General features: G+C 41.4%; 1 protein-coding gene and 1 long non-coding RNA gene across 2 annotated transcripts in view; one reads left to right on the forward strand and one right to left on the reverse strand.

Moving 5' to 3' along the window:
- The window catches only part of LOC139916884 (mth938 domain-containing protein), a 144,958-nt gene that overhangs the window by 113,434 nt on the left and 10,142 nt on the right, over window positions 1-21,382 (forward strand). The gene's annotated exons all lie outside the window — the stretch shown is intronic.
- Window positions 5,521-6,396, reverse strand: LOC144539424 (uncharacterized). Its single transcript, XR_013504946.1, has 3 exons — window positions 6,277-6,396; window positions 6,128-6,190; window positions 5,521-6,057 (listed from the first exon to the last, which is right to left on the reverse strand). It is a non-coding gene; the product is annotated as an uncharacterized LOC144539424 (long non-coding RNA).

Genomic DNA, 21,382 nt, shown 5'->3' on the forward strand with positions numbered 1-21,382 from the left:
GATGCAGTCATATATATTGTGTTTTTGTCTTTTTGGTGCTGTATTACTTTGGCAACATAGGTCAAGGGTTCGAATCTCTGGCCCGGTCCTGTCTGCGTGGAGTTTGCGTATTCTCCCTGTGTTTGCATGGGTTTCCTCCCACAGTCCGAAGACATACAAATCAGGTGAACTGAAGACTCTAAATTACCCATAGGAAAAATAGGCAGCAGTCCAATTTAATGTGAAAACAGGAGAGTCAGCATGCCTGCAACATGCTTTTACCACATGCGTCAGTCACAGCACGTTCAGCTCTGTACTTAGGTGACTCATGATGGATGACAGTGGTGGGAACCTTTGTGACATTTCTTCTTAAGATCCCTAAGCAGAAAGAATGCAAAGCGGTTGATAATCCACATGCTTTCTCCTTTACCATGAGAAGATTTGTTTGAAGGTGTTTATACGCTGGAAGTCTGTCGGTATGAAAGGTGTTTTTGAACTCAGTTGTGATCCAGAAAAGCGGACCGGGGTATGAGGTCAATTTAGGGCCAAAAAGCAAAGAAAACCCAAACAAAGCATACAACCGTACGAAACTAAACCGTAAATGAGACAAAATAGAAAATGAGAAAACGAGAAAACAAAACTGCAAGCAAAAAAACCCCCAAAAAACTATTCAGACTTATAGGCTAATTATAGGCTAAAGGGACAGCTGATTTCATAAATGTTTTCCAGATAATTTAATTTTTTTTCATGTTTTTGTTTTTAAGGAGCTGGAGAGGGGTAACATATAATTTTGGTTCCTCTTTGCTCCCATTCCTATTCCCAGTAGACCCTGTCAAACCAGTCCATCACCATGAGAATTCGCAATGCAAGGCAGAAGTTGGTGCATGCCATAGTGCTGATCCTGTTGGTCTCCATGGGATATGTAGTTCTCTTCACCCTATGCAACAGGACTACAGACCAGTGGGTGAGTAGTTATGAAAGACAAAATGTGATAAAAGGGGTAGTGTAGACATCATGTATACAGACAAATATGATGAAAAAATACAGGGAATGCTTACAGATGCAAAATGTAGAAACCTTCTCTCCTACAACAAATTACATGCATGAATTAAAGATAATTACCAGTTAGTTAATTCAAGTTTACCGTCATATAAAGGACACTACACATTTTAAATCAAAGTTAACTCACTTGAAGACATCAACTGTAGTGATTGGCCACTAACTCTTGACATATCATCCTGTCTGTACACTAATGGGTCTCACAATCTAGGGTTGGAGTACACAAGTTTCTTTCTACAGAGGCACACTGAAGCCACACCCTACTTTGTATTTGACAATTGGCACTTTCAACACCATCATGGTTCAGCGATTGTTTGTCCGTTTATAGAAATAAACAGGCATCTGTGTGTGCAAATTTGAAAATTATTTTGTGTACAAGGACAATATTTAGAAACATTTTATTAACCTTTTAATTTACCAGGTAAACCTCATTGAGATTTGGAATCTTGTTTCCAAGAAAGCGGCATCAAAAACATACATAAAAGTTACAAACAACTTAAAAACAATAGTATAAATAATCAAAAGTGCAAATGAATTCATAAATAAACATAACAAAGACAGTTTCCAATAGAGTCTATCTCCATGCCCTTCATGAGCATTTTAAATTCTCCCATAGAGACCAGATTTGACAGCTTTAGGTCATTCTGTAATGAGTTCCATGTATTGGGTGCAGAATACATGAAAGCCAAGTCCATCGTAACCTACAGCTTTCAAAGTGCGAAAAATATAAGCACATAGATAAGAAGGCAGCAAATATATATGAAACTGTACCAATTGATACGTCTGTACATGGACAGAGAAGGCCAAGAAACTTTGGCTTTACATCCAGTTACAAACCTCAGAGCTCCATGGTAGACAGTATTTAACATGCATAAACACTGAGCTGAAACATTCATATAAATCAGAATCACCATATTCAAGCAAGGCTGCAACCAATCTTTGCCTAGAATCAAAAGAAAAACAGGACTTCTGAAGAAGAACCATAATTTTGTTAACAATCATCAATGAAGAAACTCAATCTGTGTGCCTTGTGAGTCACAGTGGTACATTGATACTCAGAAAAAATGTCATTGGAACAAAGGAATTCCTTCAGCTATTCATTAACCTGTTTCTCAAGAACTTAGCCAGAGATTTTGGAGATAGACCTGTAATTATTTAGATCACCGCCTTTTAACAGAGAAATAATCAAAGCAACTTCCCAAACTTTTTTAATGTCATTATGCTCAAGGGTAAGATTAAAATGGTAAGATACTGGTTTTGCAATGAAATCAGCAGATATTCTTAAAAAGTAAGGATTCACTTTGTCACTCAGGACCTGCTGATTTTCTGAGATCCAGTTGTTTTAGGGCTTTATGTACTTCAGCAACAGAAAAGGGATCACTAAAAGCAGAGGATTTGTCGGAAGATAAGGTATCAAACAAGGAGCCTGAGGCAATAAAATGCTCATTAAAACCATTCAACTTCTCAGATTTGTCAGAGTCCTTAACCATGCAAGGAGGCCGCTCATTGGAGGCTACATTAGCAGACACAGATTTTATGGATTTCCAGAACTTCTTAGGGTCATTCAAATTTTTATAGTTGAGAAATAAACTTCTGACTTGGCTCTCTTGACAGAAACTGTTCAATGATTACACAATTGCCTAAGAACAAGCCTGTTCTCCAGGTTAAATTCCTCCTGTGCAGCAAGCTAGCAAGTTCAGGAGTCAACTAAGCATTGTCTCAGCCTTTCACTGAAGTGAAAGTGATCGCTTAAATCGTTGGCAAAAACATCTATGCCAGGGTATTTGTGGGTATGGTATGGGTATGGTATCTAAAGTGCTGTTCCTCACCTCTACTTGGATGGTCAGCTCTATAAACATTATAACCATTAATGGCTATGTCCCCGTCCAAGACAGATTAGCCAGGTCTCCGATAAAATATGGATGTCAGCATCAGTTGACTTGGCCCATATTTAAACCATGTCAATTTTTGCACATAACCTACACACATTCAAGTGAATAAAGCCAAGATCCGACCTGGACCCCACAGCAATAAGCGCTTAGCACCAAAGATGTCAAAATACCAAAATAAAAAAAGCAAGGATCTTGCATATTACCACTTAAATCCTTGGTTGGCAAAACAATAATTTTACACACTGGATCCATCATAGTTTAGAGAATACTGAATGATGAACTTAATGTAATGATTTTTTTATCCAAAATGGATCAGTTTATATAACGTTTGTCTGTCCTCCTAGGTGAGTTATAGCGATCAACCCATGGACTCCTGGCGTCTGAAGGTCAGCTCCTCCCCTTTCACCCCCATCCACGGTTCCAAGACCCTCCTCCTCAACGCTTTCCACGAACATCGGACGGCCAACCGCAGCGTACTTCTGCTCGCCATCGTGTGGCAGGATGAGAAAACGTTCCACCACTGCATCCTCTGCTGCCATGATGACCAGCTGGTTACCATGGCAGCAGAACGGACAACCCACAACACCCACTTCTGGTTCCCCGCAGGCACCGGGGAATTTCTGTGTCAGGTTCCTGAGGGCTGCCAGCCCAGGTACGGTAAAATAATTGTTGGGGTGGAGAACTCCCATTGATTTTGTAGTATGTGATCATAGTTTTCATGCTGTTTTATGGCATTTCTGTGTTCCTGATCAGATCCCTGAACATAACGTCTAGCTTCTAGAGTGTTTTTTTTTTTTTTATAGTGATATCGGCCTAAAAGCTTTGTCTGTGCAATCACCCTGAGTTACACAATTACTGTAGTTACACAATTTAAAGTGATTCTGATTTTAAACTCAAACTAATCTCATCAGGTATGCAGGGCTGGTGGCTGAAGATGTGGACCCAAACAACATGTCTGTGCTGCCAATCTTAAACCCGAAGGAGCTGCGGTCAGGTTTCCCTTTCAACTTCACTGTCTGCCTGTCCACCATGTTTCGCTATGACAACGTGTTGCAGTTTATCCAGGCTAGTGAACCTTTCACAGTATATTCCACTCAGTGTATAGGTTTAGGCATCAATGTGTTTATCAATCCACCTACCACTGATCCATCACTTGATCTAACCGTCTTTCTGATCATCAGGCCATGGAGCTCTATCGCATGCTAGGGGCTCAGAAGGTCGTCGTCTACAAGAACAGCTGCTCCCCCACCATGGAGAGGGTGCTGCATTACTATAGCAACCAGGTAACAGCACACCCCATAATGAGCGGGCCACACTACATTACTTCTAAATAGGGTTTGACCAATGTGGGTTTTTGATGTCTGCTGATACCGGTATTTCTGTATTGAAGCTGCTGATAGATTATATTTTGTGCCGATCTTCAATATCTTTACATTTTTCCATTTTAATGTAAAAAAAATATTAAGTATTTATTTTAAGTATTCAGTGTTTCCTGTAGGATTTTATTCTTATCAGGGTGGAAAAGCTTCTGAAACAGCATTTAGAGCATCATGGGACACTAAAACTCTCCACTGAAACCAAGGGCGTAGGTTTGATTTTGACATTGGTAGGGACACAAATGGGGGAGGTCCGGAGGGGATGTAACCCCCACTGGAAGCTGAGGCATTTTACATTTATGATAGACTTCTGACCGCCATTTCATGTCATCTAGATCAGTGATTCTCAACCTTTTTCATATCGAGGACCCCTAGTTTAGTCCACATTAGAGTCATGGACCCCCATTTGATGAGATTTTGTCTCTCGGACCCAAATCTGAGAATACTTTTATTGTTAGATATGATTTTGATCCAGAATCCCATGACTGTCTGTATTGTAGGTAGAGAGATAACAGTGAAACTAAGATCAAAACAGTCATTCTTCTACATTCTGTAATTGTGTTAACTATTTGTAAATTAAATAATGCTGAAGTTTAACAATTCATCAATTTGCTGGGGACCCCCTGGAACCCCCTCAAGGACCGCTGGTGGTCCCCGGACCCCACGTTGAGAACCACTGATCTAGATAGTTATGGTAGCCAATACACTCATTAACAGACACACAGACACAGGGAGTAGCACATTAATGAATCCTTTACTCAAATTTGCCAGCTGAATGGGACTTTGAAGAGCACATTTTGTTTTAAGGCAGGTACTGTAGTACTGTTGCCTATTCAAACCAACGATCTGTATTTACATTTAAAATAATAATAATAATAATAAGATATTGTAAACTATATCCAAACCCTACATACAAACAGCTGAGTGTCCACTGCCTTGCTCCTATTTGAAGGAGCCAAACACATGCCTACACCTGTCATTAACAGAGATGAACTGTTGGCATATTTGTTTTACATCAGTGTTGTCCAGTGTGGCAACATCAGCACTGTTCAATCTCACTTGTGACATGTAGGCTACTTACGGTCGTCACTCGTCACAGACGCACGCGACACGGTACTTAAATAAACTAACTTTAATGGCTAAACACAACTGTTACTAATATAATTTTACACCCGCTACAAATCACTAGCATAAGGAATGACAATCAAGGGAGGTAAAGAGTCACATGTTTATTACAAAAGTTAAGCTTGACAATTTACATCCGCCCACCTTAACCTCCTTACAGTTTACTTCCCAGCTATCACTGACAGGACAGGGGCTGAGTTACACTAAATCACACCAGTGCACACTATAATTAATAAGTCTCGCACGCTAGGTTGGTTAACACATTCCAAAGTTTAACACACGTGATTAATGTCACTGCAAACAATTAATAACTCCGTCACACCTTAAGCCTGCCCTGACTGTCTGACTGGGATTCGACCTGAGTAAAGGTATTGATGGGGGAAGCAAACAGATGGATAATAAAACAGAACAAACAAACGAAAAGAAAAAAGAAAAGAAAACTAGTCCGCCCCAAGGGCAATACCCAGATATTTTTGCCCGCTACCAGCACACTTGCCAGGGCGGACTAGACAGAAAAAGCAATACTAAAAACAAACTGGCAAACAACGAAAATAGTCCCACGGCAAGAGCAGCTAATGGACCACTGATGCTCTGCAGGGAAACAAATATTAACAATCTTAAAAACACTTTATTACATCAATATTAAAATACATACCGATTAAATGTTAAAAACTACATGCCTAAACTTCAAAATACCTGGTACGTCGGTCTACTTCGCTACCGACTACCAGCCGCCTTCAACCCAACAGGGAAGCAGGTCTGAAATAAATGAAAACAATAAATGTCACACACATTCAAACCTGACCGCACAAAACGCTATACAAAGAAAACAGCCTTAGGCCTACCAATTGTTCCTGCCCTCTCGTCTTCCCTGCACGCCAGCATGGAATGAGGTATGCACCTGCCTCACTCCACCGGCCTGAACCAACAGCCGCAACCTGGCGTTCCTCCTGCAGGTAGCCCTAAATCAGCAAGCCTCTCTAATTGGTGCACCTCCCCTTTTTTACTCGGTGCCACCTGCCACAATAAAATAGGATGGAGTCTTCAGGTCTTCACTCGCATGCTCGCCGGTAGGCGGAGCTTTGGCTCTTCTTTGGCTCTTCTTGCCCACAGCATTTCATACGTTAGTAAGAAATGGCAAAGCCAATCAGCGATTTTTTGGGGGGGGTTAGGGAGGCGGTGTCACGCCAATTTTTATCCGGGTGACGCAATAACATTCTAAAACAGCTGTTATACTAAAGTTTCGTTACAGCGTCCGTTGCTATGCCGACGCGGGACACCAATGCACTACACCAATGCAGCGGGACTCGTAGTAGAGAACGCGATCTGTTAACATTGACTAGACACTGACGGACAAAACAACGTTTATTGTCAATCAAAATAATTGCTAGGGACATTTCAGAGTCGCTTGATATTGGTAGGGACACGTCCCTACCGTCCCTACCCAATTCTACGCCCTTGACTGAAACCCAGACTGATGAAATTCTTTTTGGGTTAGCAGCTCTTTAAGGTGGAGTGACCCACCACACCTATTCAGTGGTAGGGGATAGGGGCATAGATTAGTACTTTTAAATGAAGACTTCATACTTAAGTGAATAAATGTGCAAAGAGTAAAAAATAATTCTAGCTGTTACACTTTTTCTGTAATAATAACCTTTATTTGTATCGCACCTTTCATACACAACATGAAGCTCAAAGTGCTTTACATCAATAGAAGGCAGATAAAAGACAGATGAAAAGATAAAATTCATATAAAAGAACAAGCAAAATACATTGTATTAAAAGAATCAAATCAAATCAAGTAAAATAGAAAGATAAAAGAACAGAACAAATCATACATGAAATCCTCTCTTTGACTCTCGCTTTTAGATGCACGTTGTGAGTGAACCCCTATGTTTTTCTTTCATCTAGCTCTTTTTAGTTCCTGGATTCAAGCTTACTCAGAGGCCCCTCTCAGAGGGCTCTCGAAGGAATATAGAACAGCAGGGATTCTGTAATGTAGGCCGGTCGTCAGGGGCGGAAATCACGGGGGGGACAGGGGGTTCCGGACCCCCCCTTCCTGGGACTAACAGAGAGTTGTCCCCCTCAATATATCATTGTAAACATAACTATATAATTTTAAATAATATAATAATATGCATTGAAAGCACTTGTGCTAATTATAGACGCAAAACAATGCGTTTTTAAGTTTCGAAAGATTGAGTCCCCCCCTCATATGCCTTACAGTGGTTTGGTCCACTGCCTACCTGCCTCCCCGAACCCCCACACACACACATTAGCCCTCGGTACGAGTGTGTGTGGAGGATCTCTGGAAGTGTGTCAGTGGTGGCAGACCTCCAGTAAGTAGCTGAGGTTAACTTAAAACAAAGGATGTGTCAGACATTTTTCTTTACTTCTACCACTCAATAGAATAAAACACATTCACAACTGTAATCAGACTACATTTTGTTCCGTTACCTCGCGGTTGAATCTTGTGCGTCAGCGTGTTGGTACGGAGCCGCGTCTCCTAATGCATGTGTGTGTATGGAGGCAGGAGGTCTGTCCACAATTAAAATCATCGTAACTCACTGAATTTTCGACCGATTTTCAAGCGGTTTGGTTTGTTACAAATGCCAGACATGTATTTATGATACAGGATACTTGGTTAAATTAAAATGCGGGATTTCATACCAAAATACTTTTATCTTTTGTAGATGGTAACAGTAATATTTCTATAATATAATATTTAAGATTAACTTACCCTATGTAATTAGGTTCTAAGTATATTATTTTTTTCTTACTGCATGTAAAATGGCTGCCACTATGTTATTTTGTTCATAATTTTGGAAATAAATGAAGACTTAATTAATAAAAAAGACATAATTACAACAAACATTATGTTAAAATATAAGTAAGTTTCTGGCAGGCTTCATAGCGTTCTGGACTTTTACACATTGACAGCAAAACATTAGAGATCTGCTTTTTCGGGAAAACTAAATCTAATTAGGCATATATTAGCTTTAGTTCAGTTAATGGGTGTTGCATCTCACCTACTACTGTAAATAACCTGCATGCTGTGTGTGTGTGTGTGTGTGTGTGTGTGTGTGTGTGTGTCTATTTGTCAGCCAGCCAGGTCAGTTAAAATGGCAGAAAAAAGAAAAACAGACATCCGATCATTTTTCAGTGCACCGAAACGCCAAGTAGAAAGACCCCAGTAATATCAAAGGCAATTTGATAAAATCTTCATAAGAAAGGAATGAAGTGCTTATGGAAATGTTTCATAATGGACCTCTATATACATTTAATACAACAGTACTTTTGGCGGCACCTTTGGTGTCCCCTTCAGGAATTGCTCTTGAGAAATGTTTCTGTTTATTGTTCCCCCCAACAGTGAAATGAAATATCCGCCCTTGCCGGTCGTAAGCCACTAAGAGCTTTGCATACAACTTTAAAATCAATTCTAAAGGACAGTGGCAGCCAGTGCAATGCAGCTAAAACCGGAGTGATATGCTCTCGCTTCCTTGTTTTTGTTAAAAGTCTAGCTGCAGAGTTTTGGATAAGCTGAAGCCTCTCAATAAACTTTTTAGGGAGGCCGGTAAAAAGGGCGTTGCAGTAGTCCAGTCTGCTTGTAACAAACACGTGAGTCAGCTTTTCAGCATCTTTCTGGGTTAGGAAGGGCCGCACCTTGGAAATATTTCTAAGATGAAATAATGCTGTGCCTTGTTTAGAAGCTTAGATTTGGTGGAGAGTTCTTCCCTTTTGGCTTTGGGCCAACCAAAAGGATTTCTGTCTTATCTTCATCTATCTGTAACTGTGGTCAGGGAGGAACCTCCATATCAGTGGGGGACGACAAGAATGGCTGATATCCAATATTCAATAAAAGGCCAATATATTGGCAAACCACATAGGGATCATTTATTCATTCATGTCTTGTCTTGTCTGCACAAGCTCAGCTGGATATGAGCATCAGTCCAGATTGAGGTTTGTTATGCTCGGCTTTCCACGCATGAAAAACTGCTGGTTCCAAGACCATCCAGCTGCAGACCCGCAGAACGCTCCCCTAGTTAGACAACGCCACCTGCAGGGAGAAAGTGGCATTGTGCTTTTTGAAACCGAGGAGCAGTTTCTTGATTTAAAAAAAAAAAAAAAAGTGACCCAGAAGTTGCCTGATGCTTCTGTAGTGCACTGTTGATCAATGGTCGGAATATTAAAATTTTTGTACATCAAAGCAATGAGAAAAATGTAATATTATATATATTATATATATATAATATATTATATATTATTATTATATTATAATCTTTTTTTTTAATGCTACCATTCACACAACACTTGCAATACCGTTATAACACTCATCTCTCCGTCCGTCCAGACTCCGAGGATCTCTCTTATTTCCCCATCTGCCCAATTTGACATTTTTGCCAAAAAAGTAAAGCTACAGCTATAGTGGTTTGTATTTCCCTCCTACAGTTCGAACACGCAGCGTTCTAACGTTGTGCGTGCTTATGCGTTAATGTTCTGGCATTGTTCATCTTTCATACGGTCGATACGGAACTTTACCAGAAATGTCACGTCTTGAGTGGTGAAATTGGTGGAACTCATTTACCGGCATTTCAGCAGGGGCTCTAGTCAGTCAGAGATGTGCGTATGTGTGTGTGGGAGTGGGGGTGTTCAGTCATTATTTTCATTGAAATATGCACAATTACCTTGTCATGCTAGTAACCACTACTATTCCCTGCAGGGTCAAACCTTCGTATGTAAACTCAAAATCACCATGAAATTTGTTGCCCCTTTTGAATTCCACAGCTCGATTTTCAGTTTAGTGTGAAATCATACTAAATCAAATCGTTTCCTCATACCCATAAACCATAAACCACCTTGTATTTTCGAGTCGTTTCCTGTAGTTGGTTCAGATTACGTTCTCACTCCTAACTAACCACACCACAGTTCTCTCGTTACAGGACTGAGACTCGCATTTTCAGGCATCTCAGTGCAGCTATTTGATGCCACCAGAGTTCAACTCATTCTCACCTGGCTAAACAAACGAAACCGAATTTGAATAAACCGCTTAAAACATGCTTGGTGTGAAGTTTGATCTGGAAATGAGTTGTTGAATGTTGAATTGATATAATTTATGATCATTTGTTCCTATGACAATGATGCCATGTCTAGGTAGGTCTAGTGGAGGTGCTGTCCTGGCCGGTCGACGCCCACATCAAGGTGTCTTCCAGCTGGCTGATGTCCGAGTCTCCTGGCGACCTCCACTACTACGGCCAGATCCCTGCTCTCAATGACTGTGTCCACAGATACATGTACCAGACACAGTACCTGCTAATGCACGACCCTGATGAAGTCATACTGCCTACAGGTACGTCTGTGTGTGTGTGTGTGTGTGTGTGTGTGTGTTCAAATGAAAACTTCAAGTTATAATACCACAATTGATAGCCATGCCTAATTAGTTTCATTTCAACATGTTTGAGCCACAGGATCCTTGTCTAGAACTCTGCACTTAGCATTAAATGCATTAAGGGTTGTGTGATCGCAGCATGAGACAACATGCAGCATTTCACTCAGCAATGTGATGAGGAGTAAAAGAGATAAGTCAAGTATACAGCCATGTTAAACTACGGGTTCAGATCCAAAAATGGGTCGCGAGCCTGTTGCTGTATTTCTCATGTTCAGGTCATATTTGGGCTGAAAAGGTTTAAGAATCTCAAACATACAGGAAACTGTCTCCAGATACCAAGACTGAGATTAATTCATTTTCTATTTCAGTCAAGTCTAAATAAAACCAGCAAAACACGCATGCACACACACACACACACACACACACGCACACACTCACACACACACACATTTTAACAATTTATTTATGTCCACATAGAAGAAAACGGTACAAGGACACAAATATTGAAGGTGCAGTAGAGTACATTCACAAAATCATGGACCAGTGGCATAGGTCTTCACAATACAAAACATAGTACTTGATTCTCAGGGGTATAAGTAGCAGCGTCTCCGCCATATATGGCGGCTGCCAATAATAGCAGAGACAGCACAGTACTTTGCAAGCCGTTTAGCCCCCTTTTTGGGCATCCCAAGTTGTTGAAGCCCTCTTACGACCAACCTGTGAGTGTGTCCTAGGCTGCCAAATATGAAAACAAGTAGTCTGCACCTATAACCTAGCTCTAAGATGGTAGGAGTGGTTGGTATTTAATGACATGGTCATAAAGGCTTCCTCTAGGCTAGAGTCAAAGGTGCAGGCTACCTCTATAACAAACACTTCTTTGGACTCTTCATTGACCACTACAACATCTGGTGTATTGGCAGACAGATGTGAAAAAGTGCCTGAGTTACTATTACAGAGATGGAACATGGAAGATTTGACACAGGAATGCTTGTACATTTTTTTCCACCCTCACTGAGGGTGGAAAAAAATGGTTTGATATGTCCTTTGCTATAAGGTCCACTATTCTGTCGTGACGTGCTATGTACATTCCTTTGTAAGCATAACAGCCATTCAAGATGTGTGACATTATTTCAGTGACTTGTTCTGTGGTGTGATGCAAACAATGAGGAACCTGATTAGTAGGAAACCAGATAGAAAGGTTGAGTCTGGTGGGAAGGACTTGTGGGTGACTTGTAGTCTGGCTTTTACTGTGAATGTGACAATGTCCTCATTGAGCGCAGTGTTCTTGAGGAATGAGTGAGAGACAGAATGATCAGCAGAGGGAAGACATGCAAGTTTTCCCTGAAGCTTTAGTCCAGTCCAGTGTTGTTGTTGTTGATGTTGGTGTAAATCCATAAGAGTTCGCCGGGTACCTGTAGGTGTTAGCAGGTGACTGTGTCCACTGTATGTGGCTGTTGCCTTGATGGAGGTGAGGGGGTCAGTTATAATGTCCTCTGAGACCCTCACAGTCCCAGAGTCAGACCGCGCCCACTCCAGGGACACTCCAGTTCGGACACAAAGATCATTCAGATCCGGCCAATCTGACCAGACCCCAAAACCAGCAGAGTGGGTGTCGAGTTTCCCGCTGGGTTTCCTTCTGAATCCAAGGAAGTGGGGCTCTGACTCCCTGGCCAGTGGGACCTTGCGTCTCCTTAGGTCCAGGAACAGGGAGGATCGAGCCAGCTCCCTAACGTCCTTGTCATCATTATTCAGCATATTCAGAAGGTGGGAAATCTGCATCCTGGTATAAATCCATGCCACGTTTGGTACCCCCAGCCCTCCCTCCCACACACACACACACACACACACACACACACACACACACACACACACACGCGTATTCCAGTACACCAAGTCATACATAGAACTAAACATACTAGGTGAGGTCTGGTGAGTTTATTTTTAATGTTTCCTTTGTAATCAATGTCAACTCACCTCAAAGAAGAAACCAAAGGCAAACTGTCGCCGTCACTAAAATGACTAAAACTAGCTAGCTTGCTGACTGATTTATTTCAAATATCCAGCTTGTCACTACATTACTGTAAAATAGAATTCTGAGATTAATCTCAGAACTCAAATACATTTTTCACATGTAGCCCCCAATCCTCTTCCGTACAAGGCCCAGGTTGATCACGGTCTACTGTATATAAAAAAAATATAGGCTACTAACATTACCTCTTGGTTTTTATCTTCAGGTGCTGCCTTTATCTTTGGCAGTTTGGCCAGACAGTTTTTTTTTTCACATTAAAAGACCCCCCCTTTGGTCTTCTCTTTGCTCCCCTTGGCGTGTTTCTTGGAACACAGGAGCATAGTTTTGGAAAAATAAAAATGCACTGGCTAACATAGTCATCAGCCAATCATAACTCAGGATTTTGGCATGACACCTGGGGTAGCCAATCAGATTTCAGGGGTGGCCCTGGCTACTATTATTATTCCTGCTCTGCTCTGTTCCTTGCCCTTCTTTCCTTCCTTAACTCTACCTACAGTTCATACAGATGTTCTCTTGACTGCCCTGACCTATCCCTCCTCCCCTTTATTTCAATGCTGATTTCAACGCACGGTTCTTGGGTCCATAGGCTCAGTGACATGGCTGTTGCATCACAGCCTCCCCCCCCTTTTTTACTTGAACTGATCTGTGTCCAGTGATAACCTTCCTTTGCTGTTCTGCCTCAAATCCAATACTTCTTTCAAATGGTACACTTTTTAAATGAGCATTCGATTTTTAAAACTTGTTGGCTTGCCCATAATAACCCTGAACCCGCTTGCTCGCTGTTCAGGAGAGTTTTGAAATTCATACATTTCGATTCGTCACTTCCTTTGTATTGAGATTTCCTGCCAGTGTCCATACACGACACCAGAATTTTATTTGGACAAACAGGGTGAAGCTACGGTGTCTCAGTAGGGGGGATGAGGCACCTTTCTCTATTGCAGCCCCACTTTGTGATTTAGTCTGATAAATTGGATGTATAATTACATAAAAATCCTGCCCAGTGCAGCTTGCTATGAATTAACACATAATTCACATACACCCCGATAAAGCATCAACCATGAATACCTACATGGCTTTCTTGGGAGCTCTTTGGAAAAAGCTTATCTTAACTCAAGAGATGATGAAATGCAGGCCTACATGGACTTTGAATGTTTCCACTGATGTCTTTGATCATTGAATTGCAGAGTGTTTACTTGTCAGATTGTTTGTGCTTTGCCATATGGGTTTTGTTGTCGGCTGGTTTCCGCAGCTGTTTAAGAGTGGCCAGGTTGGGAGCCTGCCGCTGAGTGGGCCAGTTTTCAAACCAATGCAAACTCCACCCAGCTGGCACATCACAACATGACCAGAAGCCCCTAAACAAGTGCTCTGTTTGCATTCTCAGGTAAAGAAACATGGGCGGAGCTGCTGTCCAGTCTGCAGAGTGAACACGGAGACGATGCCAACTTCTACTTTGAGAACAACGTCTTCCCTTTAGAAGAAAAAGACGAAAACAGCAGGTCAGACAAATCAGCCAAATATTTACTCTTGACATTCTTGGTAGTTTGCCTGAAAGATTTTGCTCCAAAAGTACAAAAACTTAGATTAGTTGAAACTTAAATGATCCCCAGTCATTACAGCAGCAAAGAATAAGGTATAGATAAGAATAAAACAATTATTGATTATTGAGGATAAGAACATATATAGGTTATCGTCTTCGTCATGGTAATACAGATACTCATGTCTCAAAATTAACGAGGTAATGATTTATTGATGTTAAAATGCTACATGTAGTACTTTTTCAAAACCCATAAACCACTGACTTTTTGCCATTGTGTGGAATGGAGAGCTCAGACCTTGCTAGCACCTCAATTTAGAGCGGTGGTTGCTCAGTTTTGTAAGAGGTGTCTGTTTATATGAAAATAATGCACACCTTGCAGCCATTTAGAATAGGGCATTCTTCTAGGAAACTGAATAAAAATAAATGAAAAAACCAATAAAGACTCTCTTCATGAAGTTAAAACCATTATTTTATAATATTTATTGTAGTATTTGGCGGTACAGGTTCTGCTCTTTTTAGTGCTCCCCCTAATGCGATGCTTCATAAAATGAACCTCTTTGTTAATTTCTTTTTAGGTTCAACCTGTCTGAGTGGTCCCACCTTCCAGGTGTCAACTTCCTGCTTCACCTGCTGCGTGAGCCAATCCCTGCGTCCCACTACACCACAGGGAAGTTGATAGTTAACCCACGCACCGTGCTGCAGATGAGCGTTCACTCAGTTGAGAAGTTGAGACAGGGGACACGCACAGTGGAGGTCTGTTTGGTTTAGTTTTGTTTTACATGTGTTTGATGTAGTTTGTTGTAAATAAGTGTTTGAGAAAGTGCTGTACTAATGTGCTTTGACCCTTTACTACAGGTTGCTTTGTAATGTTGGCTATCTACAAAATTATGCTTTATTGTTACACTCAACTTGTTCTAGATAAGAGCAGCTGAAAAATGCCTAAAATGTAAATTCTTGTTTTGTATTATAGATCGGCCCAGAGTTTGGACAGCTCTACCATATCCGCCGGCAAAAGGACACATCGCTGAAGAAGAGCGATCTGGTCAGGGATGAAGGGCTGCTACGGTTTGCCCCACGATTGGTCAAAGAGGTCACTGGTGCCCTACGCAACATGAATCTGCCCAAAACCAAATTGTGAACTCAACCAAAATTCAGCCCCCTGCTGCCACCTTTCTCTGCTGATTTCAAAAGGGCTGGGGCCTGTTTCAGGAAGGGAGTTCACACAGTGTTCTTGGTCCTGGTAGATTTACCAAGGAGCAAGAACTTCAGTTTGCGGACTCTATCTTTATTCATTTCTTCTGCCCTGGACCTCCATAATAGCCTTTTTGGATGCGCATGTTCTATTTTTCCTGTCATAAAGGAAGTTCAAGATAAGGTATCTTTGGGATAGCTGGCTACGCAAAACCAAACAAAATCATTTCTAAATGTGGTGGCTACCAACATTATCACGTCTATCCAGCTTTTACCAACTGAGCTATGAGTGCTTTCAAACAAAAGGGACGGTGTCTGTAACAAATAGCCAATCGCATGCAACATGGACAGATCCAGAGCAGCACATTTCTCTCAAGAAGAACAAAGTATTATAATGAATAAAGTTCAACACAATCATCATCGTCATCTTTAAAGGCAGTAGTTTAGGTGTCAATATTCAGTACTTTAGGGGTGCCCAAAGCCTTACGATGCATCTGAAACACTTCAGCGTAGATGTTGGTCATAGTCAGGGCGTCTTGTCCTGGTTCCGTTGATCTCTTCTCCCTAAGAAGAAGTGTGGTGTTATCAGTGTGCGTGTCGGTGTTGGGGATAAGCGAGCTTGTGCGCTCCGGCTCCATCGATGACCTTGGATCGCCTGCAGATACCAGGATGAAGATCAGGAGTGGCACCACGATGCAGCCCATGGCAAGGAGGCATCCTATCAGGGAGCTGTTCCACTGGGTCCATCTGGTTTTTCCCTCGTCACCTCTGGGGTTAGACATCTTTTGCAGTGGGAGCCATGAATCCATGTCGGCTTGCCTGCTACCGTTACTGCCGTATCACTGGTCAGCAACACCTGGAAGGGACCTTTCCATCGAGGAGACAAACAAGAAGACTTGCCAACTGATTTTATCCAAACATATTCTCCTGCCTGGAAAGGATGTTTGGGCCCCTCCACTGCCGGCGGGAATGCTGCTGCCACCTGTGAATTGGATTTTTTCAATTGAGCAGTTAGTGCAGACATAAACTGCAGGGTTGCTTCATCTGTCCATTGTAGAGTCACCTGCTGTGGTGTAAGAGGAGGTGAGGACCCTGTTGACACTGGTCGCCCCATGAGAATCTCATGAGACAATCCTGTTGTTCTGTTGGGAGAAGATCTGAGAGACATTAGTACAAGAGGTAGAGCATCTGGCCATTTGATCCCTGCCTCAGCTGTTCATTTACCAAGTCTCTGTTTTAACGCAGAACGCATGAACTATTTTGAGACATGCGTTCTACCAATCCTGAAGCCTCAGGATGGTATGGCGTATGTAATTGCCAATTTATTCCTATCCTAGCTGCTGTTGCTGCTGTGCTTGCAATTGTAGCCTTTGCTGTGTCTGAACTGCGGCAGCAAGTGTGAGAATATCATCATCAATGTCTGGGAAATCGATTTTCCCATGTGGTGTGACTACAGGACATTTAGGATACATTCCAGCCGGTTTAAGTGGCTCTGGAGTGCGAGTTAGATTTATCAGAACTTCAGCTGTATTTACATGCCGACAGACATCAACTTTTTAATAAATTTGTTAACATCAGGGTTAATTTCTCTGTTTGCCCATGTACCAAAAGCCATCATTGTCTGTTTTTGTTTTCTGGATGGAAAATGTTTAATTTTATCTATCTCCTGTTTTGTCAATCCTGCACTCCAACAGAATTGTGTTAAATGTTCAGCATCTGTCTGCTCTGCTGCTACATTCATTGCCATTTGTAATTTAGCTGGCCAACTTTTTACTTCTTTTTGAGTTAGCTTTGGATCGGTTGTGTTGGTTATTATGGAGGTGCGTGGATCCTGCTTGGAGGATGAAGTCGGTGGTTGATGCAATGAAGATTCTTTCCACCAACAGTCCCACACTTCGTCATAATAACTTTGTATCTTTTTGTCAAAAGAAGCCTCATCCAACTTAGTTTTTACACAACTTCTCTGAGAGCAATCTCGGAAACCCATCGTCTATCGGTCTGACGACGATTAGACTCTGGGGGCGACGGCCAATATTTCGGGGTTTCCGGTTCCTCTTCCGTGCACCGGTCATTGTTTACAGTCCGATTAGCAACTTGAGATGCGAGAATGGAGTTGGAGATGAGAGACGATGTCTCATATGCAGATATCTGTTTATAGAGATTAGCTGAAATGTCGTCTGGACCTAAAACACCTACAAAAAGTATCAGTCGTGGACGTCGTCTCTCGACTCCAACTCCATTCTCGCGTCTCAAGTTGCTAATCGGACTGTAAACAATGACGGCGCACAGAAGAGGAAGTCTTGGCCCGGATGTCCGCTGGCTACACCGGAAACCCCAAAATATTGGCCGTCGCCCCCAGAGTCAAATCGTCGTCAGACCGATAGACAATGGGTTCCGAGATTGCTCTGAGAGTGACTCCCTCAATTTTTCCCCTCAAAAGGAAATCAATTTAGATGAGATCTTGAAGGATTCTTAGAAGGAGCCTTGATTCTTTCCGGTGGTCTTACCCCCACCCTATAGGCAGACCCCACAGCCCCTATAGTACTTGTTCCTTTAGAACAATTCACAGATCATCTAAACAATTACAATTTTAAACTTCAAGAAATCCTTCAATTCTCAATACAGGTTTGTGGATCCCATCAGAGCGGAGAAACTACTCACCAGAGTTCCTCTAGACTCCTGTTGGGATCCTGTTCGTGACGGCAATTGATGAATAATTTTATATATATGTAATTTTATATATATATTATAAGACAAGTTTGCCGTCCGTTGATTTAGTGTTCTCTTTAATGATACATGCATGGAGAGAAGTACATCATAGCAAAGGGAATGGTGCAGTTCTCCAAGAACAAGGACAGCCACCTACAAGCCTACCCCCCCCCCCCCCCAAGCCAGCTGATTTACAAATCTGAGCAAAGCCTTACTGCTCTAAAATTGACCTCAATTGGTCAGATGCACAAGCCACAAAACTTAATAGCAGAGCAACAGCACAATCAATATTGCCAAACTTTTGACAAATGATCTTACTCATTCATGTTCACCCAACATGGAGATTACTTTTGTTGAATTCAAAGAAAATGTCAATTTATAAAACATACCTACTGTGCGTTTAAGAATTTTTGAGTTATTAAAATACAAACCCACCGGCGGGTTTGTGGAGATGGGTGCTGTCTCTGGTTTATTGGCCGGCGCGGTCGCCTGGTCTGGATCCTGTCGGGCTTTTGTCGGGGCAGCTTATCATGGGGTCCGCGTGGGTTGGCCTGCGGGCCGGTCGCTGCAGGAGGCGTGGAGGAGGACTTCACCTGGATGTCTTGGGGGGGCCTGGCAGCTGGGGTGCGGGGACCAGCTGTCACTGCTGCGCATGGGGGATTCTTTGATGGGCAGGGGGTTCGAGGAGTGGAGCAGTTGGTTGGAGTGGAGATAGTGGTTTGTAGCTTCGTCTGTGTCTTGGCTGTGTTTTTTGATCGGTTTGGTGCTGCCCTGGTGGATGGAGGTATTGGTTTCTTTCAGGGGCATGGAGATTTCTCAGCGGTAGTGTACTGTACTTGTATCTCCATTTTATTTTGTAATTGTGTACTCGTTTCATTACTTGTATTTTTATTTAGCTTGTGGTTCGGCACACACTTTTATGTAAAGTTCCATCTGTTTTTAGTTGTATCTCTGTTTTGTATTTGTACCTGTTTATCTCTTGTATTACATTCCTATTTAAATTTTTTATTTTTTCCCCCAACTATTTTATCTTTTACATCACTGTCTCTTTGGGTTTTACTTCGTAAACATTGTTTTTAGAAAAGTGTTACACAAATTCAGTTTTTATAAGATTTTTTTCAAATTTGGTATGGACATTGATGACCCCTAGAGGAAGACATCATAAACACATCAAGATTTTTATGTGTTTATGATTATTATAACTATTATTAATTAACTGATTAAATTCATGTCCATGCTATTTGGACCCATATCTCACCAATGGTGCATTATATTGTACTGAAATTTGTCAAGAGAATTGTTCAGGCAATTATGGAAATTTATATGAAGTTTGCACTTTCTGTGATTATTATTAATAAATGAATTAATAAATTTTTGTACTGGTACTTTTTTATTATTATTAATGCTTTTCTCTATTTCTGTATTTCCCGTGAGACCGTAAATGCTAGAACCATGAAACTTTGCACCTTGGTCTAGTATGGCTTCAACTATACCCACAAGAAATATAACCCCCATCGGCCTGATGGTGGCGCTATAATTAAAGGTCAAAAATAAAAAGTTTAAAGGGCTGTATCTCCCACACCGTTTGTCCGATTTACATGAAACTTGGTACACCTGTCCACCTAACCGTACTCTATAAATTTGCCATAAGGACCCTCAAGGTCCGCCTGGAAATTTTTTGAGATATTTTGAATTATTTGACAAAAACTTTTTTAACATCTTTTCCTACACCGTTTGACTGATTACCACCAAAATCGGTCAGTAGCATCTACGCTCTTTAAATTTTGTTTATAGATTGTTGACATCTACTGTAGTTTTGAAGATATTAACTCTTAAAGTTGTGAAGGAGGTGTGGCCTACAAGCTAACATGTGTGCAAAGCCATTCAAATATTGACCAATAGGGGGCGCCACAAAGGCCAGAAAACTGTATCTCCTAATCCAATTGGTGAAATTGCACGAAATTCGGTACACATGCTCTAGGACCATGTCCTAGTCAAATCTGAAGTTTGGTCGTCATTAGTGAAAGTGGGCGTGGCCTATGACATTATGGCTTATAACTCAAACAGAATTTCACCAATTGCTATGAAACTTGGAAATCATGTTCCAACCTTTATATGGAACATGCACACAAATTTCCATACAGATTTTGCCCAACAGAAGCATTTTGAGTGTACAGCTAAACACAGTAAAGCCAATACGAAGTTGGATATTGACACCTTTTAACTTGCTATTACATTCTTCAGTATCAGAACTTAATAGCCTTGGGCCTGATGGCTCAACAGCCTAATATGACAAAACTGACAGTAATCTTAATGCAAACTTCCACATTTCAGCTCTGGCTGCTGTACTGGCATGAACCAGCCATCACTGCTAGCGGCTATATTCAATTAGTTAAATTTATTATTGAGTGTTAAAACAAGCGCGAATTCGCAATAGCTGTGACCACGTAGGCGCATGCATACACGCGTGGGGAAATTTTTGTGGACCAACCAACCAACCAACCGACCGACTGAGAGCGAGCTATAGAGCTGCTGGTCGCAGCTAAAAATAGTTAAGGTACATACCCTTTATTATTGGAGAGACAATCCCTAGAGGATTATATCCATTCATTTTGGAGTGTTTAGGAGTAATAATAATATAATTCACTTTAGATTAGCCCAGAAGGAAAAATTATATTATTTGGCGAAATAAAAATAGTTGCGACCTAGAGTCTTATTGTGTGATTGTTGAATGGCTTTTTATTACATTTGACTTTATGGGGCCTTTGAGGATTGGGGAATTTCGGGCATATACCCTTGCTGACGGCCCCCGACAGCATCCTAGTTATTATCATTATTATTATTATTATTATTATTAAAAAGTAAGTAATGTTGCGAGGGACTGTAATGTAGTCTGGCTCGAATGTCAAGGAAGGTGGTAGGTAGGCAGACTCAGCAGACATCTTGAGTTCGCAGAGGTGAATATTTATTTACAGTCCTCTCCATTACACGTGTAACTCAGGCAAAATAACAAAAAAACACAAAGAAAATACCTCAGAAAATTACCTCATAATCAATCAAACAAACAAACAAACAAACAAACAAACAAACAAACAAACA

The sequence above is a fragment of the Centroberyx gerrardi genome, chromosome 6, assembly GCF_048128805.1.
Source record: "Centroberyx gerrardi isolate f3 chromosome 6, fCenGer3.hap1.cur.20231027, whole genome shotgun sequence".
Taxonomy (NCBI): Eukaryota; Metazoa; Chordata; class Actinopteri; order Beryciformes; family Berycidae; genus Centroberyx; species Centroberyx gerrardi.